General features: G+C 44.2%; 1 protein-coding gene across 1 annotated transcript in view; it reads right to left on the minus strand.

The window, feature by feature from the left end:
* The window catches only part of LOC144594737 (phosphoinositide 3-kinase regulatory subunit 6-like), an 82,154-nt gene extending 73,178 nt beyond the window's left edge, over positions 1-8,976 (minus strand). Inside the window, exon 1 of the mRNA XM_078401579.1 lies at positions 8,857-8,976. The gene's annotated coding sequence lies outside the window, so the exon portion shown is untranslated. The remainder of the gene's footprint in view (positions 1-8,856) is intronic.
* Positions 8,977-9,231: the final 255 nt, after the last annotated feature.

Raw genomic sequence — 9,231 nt, forward strand, 5'->3', positions numbered from 1 at the left:
AGAGATACAGCGTGGAAACAGGCCCTTCAGCCCACTGAGTCTGCGCTGACAAGCTAGCGATAATTTTCACCAAAGCCAATTACTTATAAACCTGCAAACATCGAGTGTGGGAGGAAACCGGAGCATCCACTGCAGCCACAGGGAGAACGTACAAACTCCGTACAGACAGCACCCGTAGTCAGGATCGATTCCACATCTCTGGTGCTATGCCACCTTGCTGCCCTATTTTTCTAGCTAATAATTTAACTATCTTTGGTGGGGAACAATCTCTACTGCTTAAAGTTATCATTCTATGCCTCTCGCCAAGTAATGCATGCAGGACATATTTGAACATCTGAAAAGAAAAATAACAAATGGGAGATGAATTACTATTATCAAAAGAAGAGGAAATCTAAGAACTGAAAGCAGAACTGCGGCACGGTGGCGCAGCGGTAGAGTTTCTGCCTTACAGCGAATGCAGCGCCGGAGACTCAGGTTCGATCCTGATTGCGGGCGCCGTCTGTACGGAGTTTGTACGTTCTCCCCGTGACCTGCGTGGGTTTTCTCCGAGATCTTCGGTTTCCTCCCACACTCCAAAGACGTACAGGTATGTAGGTTAATTGGCTGGGCAAATGTAAAAATTGTCCCTAGTGTGTGTAGGATAGTGTTAATGTGCAGGGATCGCTGGGCGGCGCGGACCCGGTGGGCCGAAGGGCCTGTTTCCGCGCTGTGTCTCTAAAATCTAAAAAATCTAAAAAAACTGGCACAGCTGGTCCTTTAAGTCTCCTCCACAATTCAATAAAATCATGTCTGATCTGATGTTGGCCTTGGTCTGACCTTCCTTCCTGTTCATTACTGCCCTCAAATCTACATAGAATCCAAAATTGTCCATCTCAGCTGTAATGTATTTAATGACTCAACCTCCACAACTCACAGGGATGGAGAATTTCAAGGAATCACATCACTTTAGAGGGGGAAAAAATCCTTCTTATTTCGGCCCAACATTGACCTATCAATGTTCACCTATCTGGAAATTCTGTTCTCTAATTCTAGGTTACTCTACAATCTATCTCTTCATCTATCGTGCCAAATGTGAGCTCAATAGTTATTAATATGATTACCTCTCATTTTCTCAAAATACCAAGAAGTGCAGGCCAAATCTGTTTAATTTTAAGCAAAATACAAAGTGCTGGAGGATGTCAGTGGGCCAGGCAGCAGCTGTGGAGGAGACGGATAGGTAACATTTTGGGTTGGGACCCTTCTTCGGTTTGAAGGGGGAGGGGGGGAGAAAGCTGTGAAGCCCTCCATCTCTCTTTTCCAACTTGTTCCCCTCCTGCTCCAAGCAGTCTGAAGAAGGTTCCCAACCTGAAATGTTGTCTGTCCATATCCTCCACAAATGCTGCCTGATCTGTGGAGTTACTCTAGCACTTTGTGTTTTGCTCAAGATTCCAGCATCTGCAGTCCTGGTGCCTCTGTTCCATCTTGTCCTTGTATGTCAACACCTTTATCAAAGACGTAATGCAAATGAACTGCGGATGCTGGTTTATACCAAAGATAGACACAAAATGTTGGGAGTAACTCAATGGGTCGGGCAGGATCTCTGGAGAAAATGGACAGGTGTCGTTTTGGGTCAGGATACCTTTTCACACTGAAGATTTCTGATCAGCTGAGTTACTCCAACATTTTGTATCTACTTTTAATCACAAGATTCAACCTGGTGAACTTCCTTTGAGCAGCTTCTAAAGTCAGTACATTCCTCAAAAATAATCTTTAGACATATTGCAAGAAAGCAGAACAACCCAATTTGCAGAAGCACAATTCTAATTCCTGATCTGAGAACCACCTCCTATATCCACATTCCTATGTTCAAGACTTACTGCTCACATCCATTTCCAACTTTGTTGTTTCTTGTGACCAGTTTAATTTCCTCATTTATCTCCTGGCTTTGGTAGTAAGAGGTATGTATTCACAGTCTTACGAGGCAACACTATCTTTTCCAAGTTGGCAATGTGAAATGTTAACATGGCTGATAATACAAGGCCTCCCAGTAAATACTGTTAGGTTTTATCTTAGATCTCGGTCCCAGCAGCCACACTTCAACAATGGTATAAATATTGAGTTTTCCAACTTTAGGCAACTTCTAGAAACACCCAGCCCATTTCTCCCCCCAAACCTCCTGCTTTCTTTTCCTTCCTCATTCCTCTCCCCTAAACTCTGGCTGATCTTGCACTAGTTTCACCCCTTCCCCTTCCCCTCCCCCTACACTCCTTCCATTGACTACACAACTTGCAACTTTTCAAATCCCCAAGCTTCACAATGCACAACTCTATCCTTTTGGACTCACACCTGTTTTTTTAATCCCTTGCCTTTGTCCAACAATTTGGCTATCAATAACCCAATCAGTCCGAAGAAGGATCCCGACTTGATCCCGACTATGTTCTCTAGAGATGCTGTCTGACGTGCTGAGTTACTCCAGCACTTTGTGCCTTTCTTTGGTAAACCAGCATCTGCAGTTCCTTATTATTATGGTTCACCAGAGGTTGGATATCCAACCTAGGCCCAGTGGAACACACATGCATGTGCCAAGTTCAGGAGAGGTCAGGAATAAAATATATTATAGGCCCTCAGGCTTGTGTTTGGTTTATTCGTCATGAGATCAGATTTTAACTTTGGACCTGAGCAAAACTCCACACTTCCTTCAGCTGAGTAGCTGGAAAACAGCCCAAGAATGCGAAGACTGACCCGAGGGGCAACTCTTTCCACACAGAAGGTGGTGGGTATACGGAACGAGCTACCAGAGAATGGTAGTTGAGGCAGGTGCTGCAACAACATCTTTGCTCTTCCCTCCCATCAGGCACGAGGTACAGAAGTGTGAAAACGCTCACCTCCAGATTCAAGGACAGTTTTTTCCCCAGCTGTTATCAGGCAACTGAACCATCCTATCACCAACTAAAGAGCAGTACTGACCTACCATTTACCTCATTGGAAACCCTCAGGCTATCTTTTATCTTGCACTAAACATTATTCCCTTCATCCTGTATCTGTACACTTGGTTGTAATCATGTATCGTCTTTCCACTGACTGGATAGCACGCAATAAAAAAGCTTTTCACTGTACCTCGGCGCACACGACAATAATAAACTAAACTAAACACTTAAAAGACAGTTGACAGGTGCATGCATCGGAAAGGTTTACAGGGATATGGGCCAAACATGAGCAGGTGGGACCAGTGTAGATGGAGCATCCTGGTCAGCAAGGGCAAGTTGGGGCTGTTTCCATGACTCTATAACAGATAGCTTTTCATCTCACCTCAAAGTGATGAGGAACTGATTGCAAAGTGTTCCACCTTTGTGTTATGCAACACAATGCCTTCACTCAAATGCTTTGTGACACCAACCAAATTGAATAGTAACATAATGACTACTCCTCAATTGTGGTAACATTACTGTAAACACACAAATTATTCTTGGAAAATTTCACAATCAGAATCTACTACTACAGAAGTTATATTGTAATTCAAAGTTTTAGAGGTTAGATAGAATAGCAAGGTCATAGCAGCTTTTCTAAAGGCTAAACAAAAATGCAGATGCTGGAAATAGGTTTAAGGTGAGGAGGAAAAAGAATTAACAGGAAACTGAGGGGCAACTTTTCTTACACAAAGGGTGGTAGGTATATAGAACGAGATATCGGAAGGGGTTGTTGAAGCAGGTACTAACACAACGTTTAAAAAACAATTAGACAGGTACATAGATAGTACAGGTTTAAAGGGATATGGGCCATGTGCAGGCAGGTGGGACTAATGTAGTTGGAGCATGTTAGTCAGAGTGGGTGTTGGGCCAAAGGGCCTGTGTCCCTGCCGTGACTCAATGATTAAATCTGAATTTAAAATATAAAATACAGAAAACCTCAGCATGCCAGGCAGCATCTATGGAGAAAGGTCAAATGTAAACATCTCGGGTCAATGACCCTTCACGAGAACTGAGAAAACCTTAATATCCAAGTTTCTTAGAAATCTAAGTTATTTCAGTCATCACGAAAGATCATCAGAAATATTAACCTTATATATTACCAGAGACCAAAGACTACTTTAATCTTATTCTCATTAATCTATACAAATGCATTTTAAAACATGTACAATGGAATTTTAGTGGGCTAATATTAAAATATAAAGCAATATTTTGAATATAATATCAAATCTTGTTTACATGTAGTTAGATGCACTTATCTTACATTCCAATACTATGCATGAGTGATAGTCAGATTTGCATCTTCTCATAAGTTCAGAAATTATTTAATTTATATCCATTCAGAAGTATGCCAAAGATAGACACAAAGTGCTGGAGTAACTCAGTGGGTCCGGCAGCATCTCTGGAGAAAAGGAATAGGTGACATTTGGGGTCAGAAACCTTCTTCAGACACCGATCTGCCATGGTAATATTTAGTTTAGTTTAGAGATACAGCGCGGAAACAGGCCCTTCGGCCCACCGAGTCCGTACCGACCAGTGACCACCCTGAACACTAACACTATCCTACACACTCGGGATAATTGACAATTTTACCAAAGCCATTTAACTTACAAACCTGTACGTCTTTGGAGTGTGGGAGGAAACTGGAGCATCCGGAGAAAACCCACGCAACCATTCAAACACCACCCATAGGCAGGATTAAACTTAGGTCTCTGGTCCTCTAAGGCAGCAATTCTACCGCTGCACCACTAACCCATCAAGCAACCATTAACAGCAACCCCACACTGATTCTACTCATTTGTGCCAGGTTTCAGTCGCCTCCTCCCAGATTTTACCACTCACCTATAAACTGGGGCCAATTAATGCACCAACTCACATGTTCTTTTGGGATGTAGGAGGAAACTGGAGCACTTGGAGAAATCCCTGCCGTCACAGAGAGAATAGAAAAACGCCACTAACTAGCACCAGTTAGTAGAGAACTTGGGTGGCTGTAGCTGTGAGGCAGCATCTCTAACTGAATGAACCACGGAATTCCCCACGTTATTTGGGGAAGTAGAGTGATTGCAACTTGATAATTAGAACAATGATGCAGATTCCCAAAATGTCACAATGAAATGTATATCTAGAGAAAAAAGAATTTCAACCAACATTCCATCTATGCAAGTTCACTTCGAGGAAGAAATGTGTTGTAGTTTTTAATAAAGTAATTGGTGCAAAATAATTTAATTACAGTCTGCAGCCAATAACTTGGTGACACACAAGGCATGATCTGCAACTTCCTGGCCATTGTGATGATCTCCGAGAACTTCTTGTAGCTAGATTGCAATTATTAATCTTTCAGTACTGCTAATTGTCACATATGTGATGGGCCGAAGGTCCCAATAAACAATTCCAATCAAAGTGCAACATCAAACAACAAGAAAGACACAAGTTGAATATATTTCCCCCAAAATGATCCGCCCACCGACTATAAGTACACCTTAAATAACACAGAAAATGCAAGAGATCAGGTAGCATCCGTGGAGAGAGAAGCAAAATTAATATTACAGATCAATAACCTTTGACCAGAACTCTATGAGAAGGACCTTTCATCGGCCTGGAATGTCAACTCAGTTGCTCTTTCCACGGATGCTAACTTGGTGTTTCCAACATTTCTATTTTCATTTCAATTTCCCAGCACCTGCAGTTTACCGATTTTCATATTATATATGTCATTGCTGGAATCACTATATATTACTGTTACAAGCCATGCTTAGTAGTCATTACTGCCTGAGGTGACCCAATCTACTGCGTAATTTTTACTGATGTAAAGCATTTATTTTTAAGAAGGCCAAGGTCTGCATGAGTTGAAAAAAGATGGTGAGGATTCTCGAGGCTTGAAATGGAGATCTGCGATCTGGAGAACCACCTGGAACTGGTCTGTGTCTTCCACTGCTGCTAATAACCACTCTTAGGGTACAAGGCTCTTTCACATATGAATAATATCCACTTCAGGGTGGGCTGATACAAGGATCCGCCAAATATTCTTACAGCGGCACAGTGGCGCAGCGGTAGAGTTGCTGCCTTACAGCGCCAGAGACCCAGAGTTCGATCCTGACCATGGGTGCTCTCTGTACGGAGTTTGTACGTTCTCCCTGAGACCATGTGGGTTTTCTCCGGGTGCTCCGGTTCCCTCCCACATCCCAAGGACGTACAGGTTTGTAGGTTAATTGGTTTCTGTGAATTGTCCCTAGTGTGTAGCATAGTGCTCGTGTACACAGGTGATTGCTGGTCAGCACAGACTTGGTGGGCCAAAGGGCCCATTTCTACACGTCTAAAGTAAAGTGTCTTATATACGCACACACCGTTCTCTTTGCAGGCATCTGTAGTAGAAATTCTGGTCAACAGTGGCGCAGTTGATAGAGCTGCTGCCTCACAACACCATTGACCATTACCTCAGGTACTATCTGTGTGGAGTTTGCATGTTGTCCCTGAGACTTAGCGGGTTTTCTCTGGGTGCTCCAGTTTCCTCCCACACCCATCCAAAGACATGTGTGTTTGTAGGTTAATTGGCCTCCATAAAAGTGTCATAACATGTAGGGAGTAAATGTCAAACTGGGATATCAGAAATAGTATGATCGGTGGTCAGCATAGACTTAATGGGTCAAAGGGCCTGTTTCCATGCTGTATCTCTCAACCAAAACCCCCCAAAATTGTTCTCCTGCACCTAAGGGTGCAGCAACCAATAACGGCACCTTGCATCTGTCTACCTTAACTCTGTACCGGAATGCAAGTCTCAGATGTCTGAAGAAGGGTCTCGAATTAAAATGTCACCTATCCATGTTCTCCAGAGATTCTGCCTGACCTGCTGAGTTACCTTGTGTCCTTTTGTGTAAACCAGCATCTGCAGTTCCTTGTGGTTCCAAATCTCAGATGTCCTTGTGAGAATCTATGCTATTAGTTGATACAGTTAATTAGAGATAACCTCACAACAAGTTACATGCTTTCGGGGAAACGCATCAATTTACCTCGAGTGGATTCAAAACTTTTTCTACTTTCACACGCACCCATACAAGGAGTTGTTTCTGTATAAAAAAGTAGACAATCGTGGAAAAGTTGTTCTTCCCCTCTCCTGAGTTGAGATCTTTTCAGACACTAGTCTTGTGTCAGGAGATCCTCACGGGAGGAACCCCACTGTGGAATAAATCTGAAGTGCTCATCCAGTATTACGTGTGATTATTCAGTCTGAAGGTAAAGAACTCGGATTATCACTTGGATTGCATAGACCACCTACTTAACATTAAAGGACTCCGAGCCATCAGGAATATTTTCTTATAATTGCAGGACCATAACCCTATCTTACATTTCTGAAGCCGTCAAGATTTCCCCGTGGTACCGCCAGTTTGCCATCTTTACCAGATATCGACTAAACAAGAAGCACGGTGCTCGGACAAATAACAAAACATTGCCTCTGTAAAGTCAAACAATTTCAGTAAAGCCAGCTGATAGCTGAAGATAGACACAGGATGCTGGAGTAACTCAGCGGGACAGACAGCATCTCTGGGGAGAAGGAATGGGTGACGTTTCGGGTCGAGACCCTTCCTCAGTCTCCAGCATTTTGTGTCTATCTTTGGTGTAATCCAGCATTCCATAGTTCCATCCAACACATACCTGTCTGGTTTACAAGCAAAACCAAACCACTCCAAAATGGTTCTAGCAAGTCATTTTGAGCTACTCTCAACCTTTCCAGCCTCTGAGAGAACCTAACATGATAAAAAAGCACCTCCAGACATCTGGGTGGCTGCTAATCGTAACACAATCTCATTACTTACATTTTAAGCGGCCCTATGCTGCAAACACCTCCTGTGGCCAGGCACCAGGGCAGGGGCCGTGCTGTAGCTCAGCACCACTACCACACACCAAAGAGTACCTTTACACATCCACTGACGTCCTGTTATGCAAATATCTATCTCACGACATTGAGATTTCCATCTTCAAGTATTAACCCTAACCATTAGTCTCTGCTTCATGCCCACCATCACCTGACCCGTGTACATACATTTAACCCACGGTGTCCCACCACCATAGTCATCCCACTACTTTTCTCTCCTCCCTACACTCATCACCCATCCCACATTTCCCTCTTATCTCATCCCTCCCCCTCCCCCTCCCCTCCTCTCCTCTTCTTCTCCATCTTTCCTTCTCTCTCCCCCTCCCACTTTCCTTCCCTCCCCGCTCCCACCCACCATCTCCCACCACCATAATCCCACTCTTTTCCTCTCCTCCTTACACATTTCCCATCCCCAACTCTATATTTCCCTCTTATCTCATCTCTCCCCATCCCTCTTCTTCTCCCATCTCTTCCTCCCTCTTTCCTTGCCCTCTCCCCTCCCTCCCTCTTCCCCTCTACCCTCCCTCCCTCTTCCCCTCTCCCCTCCCTCTCCACTCCCTCCCTCTCCCCTTCTACCCACATCCCTCCCATTTCTTTTACATTTCACTCCCCCTCCTCTCTCCTTATCCAACACCGGTTATCTCCTTTCCTCCCCTGTCCTCCGGCTCTGCCACTTACTCCACCCATCTGCCAGTCACCCTCATCCACTGCCCCCCACCTGTACCCACCCATCACTCGCCAGACTTTGGTCCAGCCTCGCCTCTACCAGTTTTCTGCCCCCCTGACTACAATCAGCCTGAAGAAGGATTCCCCCCGACCCGAAACATCATCCGTTCATTTGGTGTTGCCTGACCCACTGAGTTCCTCCAGCATTTTGTGTTCTGCTCAAGCTTCCAGCACCTGCAGTTTCTTGTGTCTGCAAGATCGCAGAACGAAAGACCACCACCTGGGTCGGGCTTTAAAGCGCTTCATCAAAATAAAAGCCGAATCAATACTTCCACAATAAAAGAAAAAAAAAACACAAACAGAAGTGGGACTCACTGGTTAAAACTCATCGGCAGGTTGCAATTGTCTTTGATTCCCAGTTCCAACTCTGAAGGCGACACTTTGTAAAGGGAACTTCAATATTAAACAATCCTGGACTGAAAGCTCGAAGACTCATCTCAACCAGGCAAGAGCGAGGTCCGATTAGCAGCCGAGTTATCTAGAGTTATGGGGTTGGTATTAACCAACTGTAGACTCTCATTGGCCCCGCTGTCGCCCGTCCAACGATGCAGGAAGCAACGCTAGAAAGATCACCAGAGTGAAAGTGAGTGTGTATCTTTGGCAGATCTCTGTGCATTTTTTTTGCACAGAGGCAATAAATGGTTTTCAAACAGGCAACCTCCCCTGCCCCGAACCTGTAGCACAGTTCCA

The sequence above is a fragment of the Rhinoraja longicauda genome, chromosome 6 (genome assembly GCF_053455715.1).
Source record: "Rhinoraja longicauda isolate Sanriku21f chromosome 6, sRhiLon1.1, whole genome shotgun sequence".
Classification (NCBI taxonomy): Eukaryota; Metazoa; Chordata; class Chondrichthyes; order Rajiformes; family Arhynchobatidae; genus Rhinoraja; species Rhinoraja longicauda.